Source organism: Lissotriton vulgaris, chromosome 5 (genome assembly GCF_964263255.1).
Source record: "Lissotriton vulgaris chromosome 5, aLisVul1.2, whole genome shotgun sequence".
Classification (NCBI taxonomy): Eukaryota; Metazoa; Chordata; class Amphibia; order Caudata; family Salamandridae; genus Lissotriton; species Lissotriton vulgaris.
In genome coordinates this window covers 186,026,272-186,041,122 of record NC_141693.1, presented here as the reverse complement: position 1 = coordinate 186,041,122, position 14,851 = coordinate 186,026,272, and the positions used below count along the sequence as shown (strand labels likewise).

Here is a 14,851-nt window from a genome sequence, read left to right as displayed (position 1 = left end):
CTCAGTGAGAGGGCCACTCTTAGCTGCCACAGGTGCAGTGCCGATGGTTGTTCCCCGCAATCGCACAAGTCTCCCGCTCCGACCGCCAGTGGCTTTTCCTCCAGAGCTCAGGCAGGTACAGGGGAGTGAGGGCAGGGGTCAGTGTTCTTCTTGATGAGGGCCCCGGACGCCCAAAGTGCTCTCAGGGAGGTGACTACCGTCATTTAGGGACATCTGACATATCCCGTTCCGTAGCACCCATATGGAACGGCCATCGGCCAGGGCCGGCACCCTGAGCTCCCCCGCTGCTCGATACAGTTTGTGGGAGCAGGCGGTCCGCTTCCGGGTTAGTGCGCCCGAATGGGGGGACGGAGGGGAAGGGCGGTCACCGGCAACCCCAGGATTCACCAGGCCTCCCCAGATGGCACCTGTTAATATTCCGGATGGGTGGGGGGCGGGGAGAGTGTGGGCCCAGGCCTGCTCGAAGCTACTCTGCCGCCCGCTCCTATGACCGTCCGCTCCTCTGGCTCACCAGCCACCACTGGGCCGCTCTGCACTCCGGTGTTTCCCGGGCCAGTTGCTCCGCTCCTGCCGAAAGTCTCTCAACGCGCGCCCGCAGACGTGCATGCAGCACCGAGGCTCCGCGGCCTATCGTCTCACTGCAACTATGACCGCTCTTCTCTTCTGGGGCTCAGATCTCCGTGCGGCTGCCAAGTCTTCGCAATCGGGGCTTTCGGATGCAGCGCCCAACTTTCAGGAGTCCCGGGGTGTTGCTGCAGTACGTCGCCCCTGGGCCCCAAGGTGACGCACACCGGGCGCCGCGTCAAGCGAGGCCGCGGCTTAGCGGCCTTGGGTGTCGGAGAGAGGGCCAGCACGTATCGCGGTCCCAGGCAGTCGGGGAGCCGCGCAAATCACCGAAAGTGTGGCTCCGAGTCTCCGGATGTCATGCCCTAGCTTCTATTGTGCCCCTGCCTCGTTGATTCAGGATAATTAACGGATATAGAAGGTGCTGGCGCGGAGCTCTGCACTTAAACGTCCACCATCGACGCTGGCAAGCTCTGCCCTCTTCAAAGCATTAATTACTAAACGATTAAACGAGGCATTTCTTTCTCAGTCTGTTCCTCTATGTGATGCGTATATCTCAGGTTTGTTGCTGTCGAATATGTAATTATTTCCGTTTGGTGCTTGAATTGATTTTCTTAAAAACCTATAACAGTACCAATAAATATAATGTCTAGGTATTTCTTCCAATGCATCGGTTAGGTCTCCTGATAACTCTGCTCAAAATCTGTTGTGTTCGAATTTGTAGTTATTTAGGTGTCCATCTGTGATAAAGAGGTAGGTGTAGCTATAATTCAGAAGAGCGATCTAGATTCGGTGGATCAATTAATAAAGTCCATAAGCTGTTTGCTGTGGCACTTGTTTGTTAAAACAAAAACAAACAACCATTTGCAATGCAATAGGTCTCGCATTAGGAAAGTTGGAGCTATTGGTGTTATAAATTACACATTTTGTATTTGTGTTGGTTTTGAAAATAGCTAAATCAATAGCTTTCATTTACAATTCCAATAGATTTAACTTTCGCAAATGTGACACCTATAGCATTTGTAATGCAATATGTGTTGTATTTACGTGACTTAGATGTATTGATATTACAAATAACAATGGCTTTTAATTTTTAAAAATAATTAATACTTAAATAAGTTATTGTAATTTATAATGGCAATAGCTTAAACTTTTGTAAATAACTTTTGTGAAGATTATGTTCAGTGTATTTTATTGTGACGAAAATCCAAGAATAAGTTGAAATAACATTTTTTTGTGACATTTGTAGTAAAGCTTGAAGCATTGATAGAACATATTTGAACCAGTTGTTGTTGAATGGTTGTACAGATTGATACTGTGGTAGCGACGAGTGATGTTGTTGTGCCCCTGAGTGATGCTGTTGTGGTGCTGAGTGATGCTGTGGTGATGCGATAGAGGGAAGGCGATAGATAGAGGGAGGGCGATCGGTCGATAGAAGGAGGGCGATAGAGGGAGGGCGATAGATAGATAGAGGGAGGGTGATAGAGGGAGGGTGATAGAGGGAGGGTGATAGAGGGAGGGTGATAGAGGGAGGGTGATAGAGGGAGGGTGATAGAGGGAGGGTGATAGAGGGAGGGTGATAGAGGGAGGGTGATAGAGGGAGGGTGATAGAGGGAGGGTGATAGAGGGAGGGTGATAGAGGGAGGGTGATAGAGGGAGGGCGTTAGAGGGAGGGCGTTAGAGGGAGGGAGGGCGTTAGAGGGAGGGAGGGCGTTAGAGGGAGGGCGTTAGAGGGAGGGCGATAGAGGGAGGGCGATAGAGGGAGGGCGATAGAGGGAGGGCGATAGAGGGAGGGCGATAGAGGGAGGGCGATAGAGGGAAGGGCGATAGAGGGAGGGCGATAGAGGGAGGGCGATAGAGGGAGGGCGATAGAGGGAGGGCGATAGAGGGCGGGGCGGTAGAGCGAGTAAGGCGGGCGGTAGAGCGAGTGAGGGCGGGCGGTAGAGCGAGTGAGGGCGGGCGGTAGAGCGAGTGAGGGCGGGCGGTAGAGTGAGTGAGGGCGGGCGGTACAGTGAGGGCGGGCGGTAGAGTGAGTGAGTGAGGGCGGGCGGTAGAGTGAGTGAGGGCGGGCGGTAGAGTGAGGGCGGGTGGGTGGTAGAGTGAGGGCGGCAGAGGGGTAGAGTGAGGGCGGCAGAGGGGTAGAGTGAACTTGAAATGTGGTGACACAAGGAGAGCTGTGCAGTTAGTGGCTTGTTCCATGACTTTAGCCCTTGCGGCTTACTGTTTTTGTGAGTTAACCAAGAGGGATCTACAAGCCTGCTTAGAACAAGACATGGGTGTTAACAGATTTTCGTTCCGTTCAAGGCTATCGTACAGCTTCGACCTGCAAGCGTCCATTTTGAGCATAAAGCCTCCAAATAGTAGTATTCTCAGTGCATTGTTTTACAATGGAAATATTGTCCCCACATCTTGCTCTGCCCATCCCGCCACGTGCCCTAAATCGACTGTAGCTATTTTCATGTGTTACAAAGCACTCTAGTAAGATAGGTGTTTTAAAAAAGTCTAGTCGTTTTTATTAAGTAGTTAAGTATTTCGACCTCTGCTTTTGAATCGGTTCCAGCTGTTTCTAGCTACTGATGTTCCTACAGGAAAGAGTCACATTCGCTTGAACTCTTAAATAAGGTCTGTAGTCACAGTAAATGCCTGGTGTACTATGAAATGTAAATAATTTTTGTTGGGCCTATTCCAATTGAACTTGGTGTCTCAAGCTGCCACCAGAGCTTGCACAGTAGTATTGCTAAAAATCTATTTTTACCAAAAGGTATGAGCGCGTTTATGTGACTTTAATCGTTTGGAAACCTTTAAAAAATCCTACTTGAAGTGAAAAAGCTGCAACCACCCCTCAAACATCTGAAATTATTTTTTCTGGCTGACTACATCGTCATTAACCTGTGTGCAGATGTCAGGCTTTTATAAACAGTAACGTGTAATTAACTGATAGACCTTCCGTGGGGGCGAGAGCTCTCCACGATTGCAGTAGAAATGCAGCTTGGTTTAACCAGGCTTCTTCAGGCAGGATCTCTTGAGGTCTCGGTGCTATGGCGCCTTGAGTGTCGATAGCTCCAGTTTGGAGTCTGCATTGAAAGCCCAGCTGCCTCTGGAGCTCCTCCAATCGGAGCTCTCGGAGCCGGCTTGTTGTTGTGTGAAATGGCGGCAGCTTGGTGAGAGCAGGGAACGGTCTCCAGTGAGCATGCTCACTCAGTAGAGGGAGCTTTTGTCACATGAGCAGAGCTACTGAATCTCTATTGACGGGCTCTGGAATATTCAACTCTTGGAAGCTTCCTCAAAAGGAAACGACAGCTGCATGACAGGCAGGTACAGTGGTACAGTAGCTCCTTGTGTCCACAGCGCCACATTCCATCTGTCATTAACTGATGTTTTTCAGCTTCTGACAAAAGGCTGTTGCCAGGTAAGGACATGGGAAAGGAACAAAAGCAAAATATGACTTAAGCATGACAACTAAAGCAGTAGAAGACTGTATTTGTGTGCCAGTGTTTTAGAAGTGCCTCTGCTTGGCTGGGTTAGCTCTGGTAGGGTGGACTACTGTTATTTTCGGGCAGTTTAAGCTATGTTACTTTTATGGAAATGCTCTTGCTCACCGCACAGGGTCTGTCCATGTGGCCTTTACAGTGCCTCTTTCAAACTGGGTTGGAAAAGATCTCTTTTTAGTCTTTTTGCCAAAAAAGTAAAGGGGTTAGTGGCTTCGTCAAGATTCATTCTGGTGAATATCTTTTCGGTGGATAACCTAAACATTAAAAAAAAACACTGTTTTGTTCACTTAGCAATGTGGCTGTGGCAAAGTTGGTTTCAACCCTTGTTTAAGTCAGTGGTGGGGAACTAATATACAATGAAGTCTCAAGAAGTAGTTACTATCCCCAAAATACAGGGCAAATTGAGCCTCTGCGATTTATGTACGATTTTGTGTTCCTTATTTCAACAAACAATTATCAGTTGTGCTATGACCTATACTCATGCACAGTTGTGCTATGACTGCTGTTAACTGCTGATACATTTCAAGATTGAATTGTCCATTGTGATTACACATTGAGAGTGAGAAGGTAAGCCCTGCGTTTGCCAGTTGGTTCTGCATGGAAGATGCAGCTCCTGGTTGCACACTCGCCTGCCTCTGTTGGTAGCTCAGTCGCTCTGCTTTTGTTGGTTGCTCATATTGAATTATTAGAAGTGGGGGATGGAAATCGAGCATCTGTGATGCAGTCAATACATGCTAGGAAAGACTTGCTGAGTGAAGCAGCTTGAAGACACTCTTTACACATGAAGGACATTTCTCAACCAAATGGGCTCTCTCAGTAGAGAAATCAAAGAAATCACCCTACTTCGCCGCTGTAGTTCTAAGCTATTTTCTTCTTATTTATTTGTATTCTTCAGTCTGGTGGAGACTGAAGGACACAAACTGGTCGTAAGTAATGCAGCTTTTGGCATGCTGGCCCTGTCCCGAGATTTTGTCAAGCTCTACTTAAAACATATCTCGAGACCCAAAGAAAAAGAGTAAGAACAAATGTACCATGTGGCATCATCTCTCTTAAGTGCCCCCTTCTTGTGCAAGGCTGTGGGTGGAATTGCAGATTCAGATGTGTAAGTGCTTTCCCTCTGCTTTTGTCCTTGTATGTATAAATCCAAGGCGTTGTTAATTGTTCTGTTGTATAAATTGTATTTCTGTCATGTTTCTCTAGTTTTGAAAATCAGTTTTCGAAAAGTATTCACTGGCTGACTGCATGTAAACTTTGTTGCATAGTCTTGCGGGTTTGCAGTTACATAAAGCGTTCTTGAGATGTTTGATTTTCATAACTGCAATATGATGCTACCTCTTGTTGTGTTGTGGGTCTAGCAGTGTTTGTCTAATGCTTCGCATGTCATGAAATCTGCTGGATTGATGTTCTCTTGTAAGCACACTGTGTGAAATCTCTCATTTGCTGTCGGGGAAAATGGCAAGTCGGTATTTGCTTGTACACAATGCAGTTATGAAATGGCTGACTGATGAAGCCGAGCACGTTCAGGAGGAGCCTGCAGGGGGAGGTGATCAGAGAAAGATGATCTAATCAAGCAGGTTTGCTGGGAGAGCAGGCAAGTGAAGGCCACGCAGATAACACGGCGCAGAGGCCTACAGGAACCAGTGGACCTGGAACCAGGGCGCTTGCACTGAAGGCAGTTTGAAGAAGGCTTTTCGCAGACTTCCCTTAGGGAAATAAACTATAATCCTATGCTATTTTCGAAGCTCGCCGCTTCTTCTGCAGCAGAGCTAACCCATGATGCGCGTCTTTGTCCATATATTTCCAGACGGTCTATGAATTTGAGATGGTGATGAGAGATAACTACTTACAAACCTGTTAACAAGTAAAGGCAACGGAATGTCTATGCATTGTTATGTCAGTTCTTTTTTTTTTAGTAATTAAACAAAACTAAACCTGTTTTTTCATTTCCCATTGAATCAGTAACGAGTCGCCAGCATGCATGGGCTTCTGCGATAGCTGCCGGACCACGTTTGTGGTATTCAGTGTAAGCTGCTTTGTTGAAAGATTAATGTTGTTGCATCAGCCTGCACACGTGTCCACAGCTTCGCACTTTTCAGTGCCCTCACTTTCGGTTTTCCTAGAGCCATTGCTCATCTGCTAGAACCAAAGTAATTGGCATTGAAGCTAGCATACTCAGAGTTTATTTCATGTGTAAATATTGAAGACCATTTACCAGCAGTCTTTAAAGATTTTGATTCCTTTCAGGTGACTTTTAAATGTAGAGCCTCCACCCTAAAAATATAGAGCCTCCACACTGAATATCCGCTCTGTGGTGGTAATTTGCATGCCCTTGTGAGCTGCTTCCTAGTGGCTTTCCTTTTTTGAACTTCAAGAATAGGTTTTTATCGAGGCTATTTTAAGAACTTCGCTCCGATTGAGAATTTTTTTGAATAGTGTAGAGTGAAGAGAAGAGGCGTTATTTTCCCATTCCTACGGTTTTTGTGATCTCTCTCTAGATAGGGTACTTATTTTAAAGTACTTTGTAATCATATTGCTTTAAAGTGCCTGCTTAAAAAAATCAGCAAAGCTTTAGATTGTGTATTTTAAGCATGACGTAGATACTTTAATGCAGTTTGTGTTATCTGATTCCAGCGGCCATATTTGGCATGCGGACCTCACAGATAATAGGTAATTATAGAAGGTGCTAGGAAATATCTTCAGCCATGTATTTCCTATCTATAATGCTATGAGCCTTTTGAAGTCTGTTGTGGGCTGCTGCAGACACTTTTGCTGCCCCACCCCTGTTGTTCAGGAAACTTTCAATAATAATGTTTGTTGATGACTTGCAAAAGGGCTCTAATTCTAACAACCTAAAGAACATTGTTCGAATTAGTCAACGAAGCTCTGATCTTGTCAGTGAAAACTGATGTGTAGTGTGGCTGGCTTTTTGGTTCAACTGGAAAACCTTGCAGTGAATGACTTCGACTATTTGGAAGAGGAGAGTTTAAAAGAAACCTACCTCAATCAAAAAACCTGTACTCCATTTTCAGCACAGTACGTCACCCTGTAAACTAAAGATGGTTCATTTATTGTAGACGCAGACTGCGTAGCAGCAGCCTTGGGGGAAGTCTGTGGATTATGTCTTGTATTATAGAATGCTTTGCAGTCCCTGAAAGCTCGGATGTGTTAAGAGCTTGAAAAGCCTCACCCTGTTCTTCCTGAAATGGTGTCTAGGAGTAAAGAAGACTATCCTTACTGGCCGCGTTGAACCTTGGTGGGGACTCTTGCCAAGTTGAGGACGCCTTGTCCTTCGCATGCTCGTTGGATGTGGGCATGCGAGACGCTGGGGGAAGCCGAGAAGCGAGCGGGACTCTTATTGTGAAGCAGCGTGTGCCTGGCTCTTGGCTTTTGTTGGGGCTTCTGTTGCCGCAGACATTTTCCTACTGGGAGGGTAAAGGATTCCTCTGCCAATCATGGGACGACTCTCTCGGGCCTGAGCGAGAAGGGAGGTTTGCTTGGACAATTTAGGGGGACAAAATGGAGGTACAGATAAGTGCATAAGGTTGCTTCATGCTGCCAGCTGTGGCGCGACTGTGCTGGCTCTCCTTGCTGGGAGAGGTTAGCAGATGTCTGGGCTCAAAACCTTGAGTGTTTGTCTGCATGTGCTTCTCCTTCTGCAGTCTTAACTGATCTCTTTTCCGGCTGGATTCTCGTGACCTGAGCGCATAGGGGTTTTCAGTGCATAGGAGTTTACTTTATTTTGATCTACCAACCGGACCTGAAATGACTTTTGTAAATGTATCACTATAACCGTTCTTGGTCATTTTTTTAAATAATTTGCTGTATTTTCTTTGTCATCAGGCCCTAAGACACGATGGTGCATGTTCTCTTTAGCGTTATGATCCAGTTAAAAAGAGGTTTAGAGGCAGGCTGCGCTGGCAGATCCTAAAAACTAAACGAGACTCAAGGTACATTTTGGTAATATCGTGAGGATGTTACGGTCCAAGTTTTTTTCACCACTTGATTCGTACCTGTTCAGTTAGTCAACCTCATGGTTCCAGGTTGTTATATTCAGCTATTGATACAGTCATTTTTGAGATTGCTAGATATTGATACAGATGATGAGTTTATTTGGTGCAGAATTAGATGGTCTTGTTTTTAGCCATGACTTTATAGAAGTAAATGATCATGCTGTGGTGCGCGACCACCAGCACACATTAGTATACCTCTAGCATTTGGAGTGTCCTTTTTGTTACCTAAAGTCTTGGTACTGATGCTAATAAACTGTTTTCCTAACTCCCATTAAATGGTCAGAAGGTTGCAACATTAATGATGCTTTCTGCTGGTCAATGGGCACATGAGTCGTAAGTTTCATACTTTAGCAGTTCTCGAAAGTTTTTTATGGGGCGAGCAGACGTGATGAAATTGTGCCAAAACTGAACCTCGATTGTTGGTATGAAGGGCATTTAGAAGGCATAGCCACAGAGTTGACTTTTTCATCTAGCTCATTATTTGGAAAACAATGACTTGTCTCTGGTTTTAAAGCTTTGCCTTAGATGTAAAATCAGGTTTAGTTAATGTTAACCTGGTTACAGATTGAATTTATAACATTTCACCACCAGCCACTTTACTTACTGTTTGTTGCACAGTTGTAGACCACAGCACCATTGAGTTCGATATAGAATTTATAAATGCTATTGTTTTGGCCAATTAATGCATGTTCCAACGCTGGCAATGCTGCAGTTAATAAGTATCCGATCTTCTTAGATGCACAATGGTTGTCATTTGTCAAATTAGATTAATATTTTTTTTCTTCCTGAAACTGTAATAGTTTATCTATTTTTTTTTTGGGCAGAGTATCAATTTCTCTTTGCCCAACATGGGTATCATACGATAAAAAACGTGGGCAGGGCGCAGTCAAATCTCCCAAAAACCCTGTAAAATGTAAAACATGCTTCTAGCGGTGACAGTTCAGATCCATTTAATTAAAATTTCAAGTGATGTTTCATCTTCTGCAGAGGTGTAATGTATTACAGAATATCACTTTGTTGTTCCTACAACAGATCAAGCTCAGGATTACTTCTTGCACTTAAAGGGCTTGATCGTTATGGCTCTGTTACACAGCTGAACAGGACACTTTGGTGCAAGTACCCCTAGTTTCATGGAAACGTAACACTTACTGTTGTAGCTATTTAGCATTTATTTACAACTATATTGACAAAGTGGTTTTAGTGGAGCTGTAGCCAAAACTAACAGTAAGAGGTGTAGGGAGGCTGAAAGAGGTCTAACGTTCTTCTAAACCTAATTGATGAGTGAGGGTGTAGTGGTGATTTCTATAGCAGGGAGTGGTTTTGCACTTTACAGAATTCAATCAAATTTGAGAATTGCTTTGAGAGTGTGGTGAGATTGGCATTTCAGAATGCTGCTTGATTGAGCCCCGTGTGTTGCATTGTGGGCTGGAGGATCCTGTGAGTAAGGGCTGAATAATTGCTTAACTTTGCTGCATTGTTGGTGGAATATGTTTCTGAAGATTACATTTTTTGTGTGTATGGCAATTTGTTGCAATATAGGGTCATGAATTAGGAGGCTTCTCTCATTGTGTAGACTTGCTGTCTTTGGAATACTGCATTGACTTTTTATTATGAGAAAAATGACGTAGATTACTGTGTTTAAAGTTTTGAGCTATAGATTGCTCAGAAAATTGCTACTGGTGCTTTCTAAATGACCTGCTATGAATATAGATAGGGGTCTCAAACATGAAGTTTCTGAGGGATACTTTTAAGTGTAGAATCCTTACCTCTTCATCTCCCGAAGGCACCAGACTGTATCTGGAAAGTTAAAATAGCTCTCCTGCACCAATCAGTGGCACCTTGGCTGTAATGCAACAGTACAGAACCATACAACATGAACCTCTGCACAGACTTCATTTCCTTTTTGTTTTCCCCACTCCTTTCAACATGGATCCGGAGCTGCTGCCCCTGGACATTTTGTAACTGGATTGCACAGTGTTTTGCAAGGCTGCCTTCAGTGAAATGTTCAATGTTTTTGACATGTTAATCCTACCACAAGCAAATGTCCCTCTTGGGCCCATGCAGCGTCTTTCTGTGATGCCTGGGACGCAAAATATTATGTACAAGGCGTCAGTAGGTTTTCTACCTTGGCCCCAAGATTCTGGAATTCCATTCCCTTGGAAATAAGATCTAGCTCTAAATTACTGAAGTTCAGAAAATCTCTTAAAACTTGGCTTTGTACTCCGGCCTTCAAATAAACTGTGACCGACCCATCAACAGCCCCTCCTAGAATCAGCGCCATGAAGCCAATCGGTGTACGAGCACTTTAGAAAACTCTTTTAACATTAACATTTGATGTTATGGGAACTTATATAGTGCAACGATTAACCGGAGGTGTCCTGGCGCTGGTTATTATCCCCAAGTAAAGAGACGGTGAACTGCTGTTACAGGTTCAAAAGCCAGGTCTTAAGACTCTTCCTAAGCGTCAGGAGGTCTGTGCTATTTCTCAGGTGGAATGGAAGGTCATTCCAAGCTTTTGTGGCCCACTCTACATAGCTTCTTCCTCCCCATGAGGCTTTTCTTATAAGTGGTATAGTAACCAACTTGGCTTCCATGGAGCGCATGGTCCTTTTAGGCCAGTACCATTGAATGTTCTGTTTCAGAAACTCATGGCCTATGCCTTAAACAGTATACACAAGGCTTTAAAGCTCACCCATTTCCTGACTGGCAACCAGTGAAGTTTACTGATTTCCTTGGAGATGGACGCAAATTTGGGTGTGCCTTTGAGTTTTGTAGCATTTGGAGTCTGTTCATAAATCGTTCCTGTAGGCTCGGATAAAGGCCGTTACAATAATCGATCCTAGACAGGACAAGCGCTGTGACCACTGTTCGCTGGCTGTCAGCCGGTAAAAAGGGAAGAATGTTTTTGATAATCCTAGGTACCTGGAAGGTGGCAGATGAAATTGAATTGATCGGATCTCCAAAGTTGAGCTTGTCATCTATCATGATGCCTAAGTATTTTACCTTCCCTAGGTGGGACAAGTGCCTAGTGTTTTTGGCCACAGATTAGGGGTCCAAAAATTGGCATAATTCCCAAAAAGGATAACCTCCTTCTTGCCTGAATTTAATTTAAGGCAATTTGGTGTCATCCACCTCCTATCAGCTTCCATACAGTTGTGGAACTGATTATCTAATGCAGTACCCTGGCCTGGCCGCAGTGACACGGCAATCTGTATGTCATCAGCGTAAGATGTCAGTTTAAAACCAAAGGAGCTAATCAGTGAGGCAAGTGATGAGACATACACATTAAAAAGTAGGGGGCTGAGCCAAGACCCCGGAGGCACTCTGCAGGGCAAAACGTTTGGAGTGAAATGTATCCAACGCAACTATTTGTGAACGCCCGATAAGAATGATTTTAGGAGCATCCAAGCTTTACCTTGAGGCCCCGCAAGCCAGCAAACGGTCCATCCGTAGGTCATGATGGACCGAATCAAAGGCTGCAGATAAGTTGAGCAGAACCAGGGCAGCCTTACCTCCCCTATCCAGAGCTTCCCTAATCTCTTCTGTCGATTTTATTAATGTTGATTCAGACAAAATGACCCAAGGTCTTGCAAGAAGTGTGGCCTAATGTATGCTTAGGCCTTGAAGAAGCGTGAGGCAAAACTTTTAATAGTTTGGGCATAGTTTAAATCCATGACGGGTTCATCTTCGAACAGCAAATCCTCAAAGTGAGCTGCGTCTAAGGACAAAAACCAGTCCTCCTGGAAGAACACAATAAGCCCCACAAGAGGAGCTCTTGGGATTTGCAGTGTCACTTCTGCTCAAGGGTTAAGACTTCCTTTTGTGTCTGTTCCCTTACTCCAACTCTGAAGTCTTCCTCCGAGTCCGTTTTGGTTGAGGTGTAGCCAGTGTCCGAGTCTGTGCAGGCTGTGAAACCATTATTGCTACTTTTGGAGTTTTCAGCTATTTGCTCTGACCTTGCACACCATGCGACTTTCACTAGGCTACGCTTCACCCATTCTCCCACTGCTTAGCCTGAAGATTGTAAGAAAACACCCTGTCTGAGCTTCTGCAAGCATCTCCATTCCCCGGTGCCTGTCAACAACTCCTGTTCAATCTCCTCCTTATGCTGTTTGAGCACCATCTGGGACACTGACTGTCAGCAGTGACAGTGACCAATTTTCCAAAGAAATGCCTTCCTGATTTAGATCAGAGCAGTTGTTCAATCACAGGCCCTAGCCTTGTAAAGGGTATAGTGGCTGGCTCGGGAGGCTTTTTGCTCTGGTCCCATTCAGATGCCCAGCATCAATTATCATGACAATTTTGACAATAGAGAGGGAGTATTCACATATTGCAATTGTTTAGCACTTTAGAATTCCAGTGGCGTGGATCTCTCTCCTGGAGTGCATCTGGTATGTTTTTTAGCACCTCCCATGCACGAAGTTGCATCAATCTCAACTAGCCTGTACAAGGCAGGGGCGGTTCTTCACTTGCTTTTACTGGTAGAGGTGGCATCCTCCTGTGTGAAGCCATTGCTCCCCTTCAGTGAAGCATTGATGGATGTGATGGAACAAACTAGCCTTTTGGCCTGCAGTGACTTCAGGTTACCCACCTCCTGGGTACGCAAAGTTTTTGATGGCATACCGTTCTCAAGCGTCTTGTTATTCAGTTTTCCTCTAAACCCAACCCTCACTCCTGTCTCTTTACTCTTACATATAGGGAGCTGAAAAGAATTGAGACAGTGGGGAAGAAGACCTTCTTTTTGGGGATCCATTATTTTTTTCCCAAGAAGCATTGTGGCTTCTGTCCAGTTCTAGAGATCCATAATTTGAATGCCTTCCACAGCAATGAGAAGTCCAAGAAACATTCTTTTGCCCAGATCCTTTTGGCTCCCAAGTTGGAAGACTGGATGAGATCCCTCAACTTGCAAGACACATATGTTCTTACACAGATCCTGTAGTCCTGCAGAAGATACCTGTCATTTGTGGAGCACTCCATCCACTGTCACTTTGCAGTCCTTCCTTTTCGGCTAACATCATACCCTTAAATCTTCATGAAATTGAGATCAATGGTTGCAGTGTATCTTAGCAGGTTAAAGACCTCTATTCCTGCACCTTGATTACTAGCTGCAGATTCTGAACTACCTTCTCTGCGTCCTGCGCTTTTCAATTAATCTACCCAAGTCTCATTTCCTGCTTTCCTAGGGTTCAATTAATCAGGACAGAGTTGGAACCGGTTTCAATCAAGACCTTCTTGCCTCTCCACAGCATTCAAGATATTAAGGTTAGGATTGCAATATTTCTGGAGGAATCTCTTCTTCCGGCCCAACAGTCTTCCCCCTTTTGGGTCTTTCGACAGACTAAGTTTGCATTTCCCCAGAAGCACTTCGGAACTGTAGTGGAGGCAGATTACCTTCTGTGCAGAATGCCCCTCTGCCCTCAACGATGGGCAGCTTCAGAAGTTACAGATGCCTTAGCCCTCAATTGGAAGTGAATGAAAAAGTGCCAATAACAGCATTCTAATATGAAATGTGATCTTTATGTAAAGCAAATAACGGAATCAAGGCTACCTTTTGGGAGTATGTTAAGACATAATTTGCTTTTATACCCTTGAGGGCTGCTGAAAACTTCAAGTTGGAAATGTAATTCTCTTACAGAATCAACACTTAGAAATAATAAAGAAAAAAATGCAAGCACCGTGACTGTTACTAAAGTGTAAGGTTTGAAACTTGTGGGTAAATGTGTAAAGATACAAAGTGATTTAAAATAGACTGGAATCTAAAACACTGGTTCATCAGTTGTGTTTGAATAAAAAGGACTATTCAGTACTGTCTCTGGGTAGAACCAATTTAATGTCGGTTAGGAGGCTGAGCTTATTTGTGGAGCTGGTTATAAATCTCCTGAAGACTATCTCCTGTCTATCTTTTGGTTTTTAATTTTGTGTCCATTCCTCGTCCTGATTTTTTTGTGGTGAAGCAGCTGCACCTGATACGTTGTCTCATCAAGCGTCTTGTTGATTGTCTTAATGTGTTTACTAAAAATGGTAATCTGCTCAAGTGACTTTTAGGGAGCATATACTGGGCTCATGATTACGTTCTGTACCTGTGAGGTCTCCTGGCCAGGTTTAACATGTTTGCAGCTTGCTGAATAAATCTTTGCCATTTTCTGGCATATTATTCATAATTCATTTTGTGGTTCACTCGATACATTAGAGATCAGAGATTTGTGTTTCCTCAAGGAGCAGAAATCGCACATCAACCAGCTTGAGCTTCAGATGACTTGTATCGCCCTTGAGACATTCCTTCTTTCCATATACAGGTCGGGCCTGGCTAACTACATGACCGCTATATGGTTCACCTTCAAGCAGGGAGGTGTGGGCTCATGCTGGTTGTGCCTAGAGGCATTGATGCTGTGATCACTCTCATAATGTCTGGCTGCTTATAAACCACCTGGTGCACTCCCTTAACGAACGGGCTAGGAAACATGTTTGACGTTATCTAACCAACTGTGAGTTGTCTTCCCGCTTTTGTGGTTTCCTGTCTGGGCCAACCCACTTATGGACCTCTTTGCCACTTAGGAAAACACAATTTCTCTGCAGTTCTGCACCCTATAGTTCATGCTGTAGGGAACTATGGAGATGCGTTCTTGCTGAGGTGGAAGTTTCATCTCCACAAGGCACATACTGTCATCCTTCTGACTTCTCGAGTTTTAAGAAAGCTGTGTCATGACCATGCGCAGATTAAGTTCATGGCACTAGACTGGCTACGGTCAGTGTTGTACTCTGATCTGCTCTGCTTTGTTCCTTTGA

At 44.6% G+C, this 14,851-nt stretch overlaps 1 protein-coding gene across 10 annotated transcripts in view; it reads left to right on the top strand.

The window, feature by feature from the left end:
• Window positions 1-14,851, top strand: part of EHMT1 (euchromatic histone lysine methyltransferase 1) — an 834,115-nt gene that overhangs the window by 208,123 nt on the left and 611,141 nt on the right. The window contains exon 1 of one of the 10 annotated variants that reach the window (XM_086921131.1): window positions 7,500-7,577. The exons of the other annotated variants lie outside the window; for them this stretch is intronic. The gene's annotated coding sequence lies outside the window, so the exon portion shown is untranslated. Of the gene's footprint in view, window positions 1-7,499; window positions 7,578-14,851 lie in introns of those variants that run through there. 10 annotated transcript variants of the gene reach the window in all.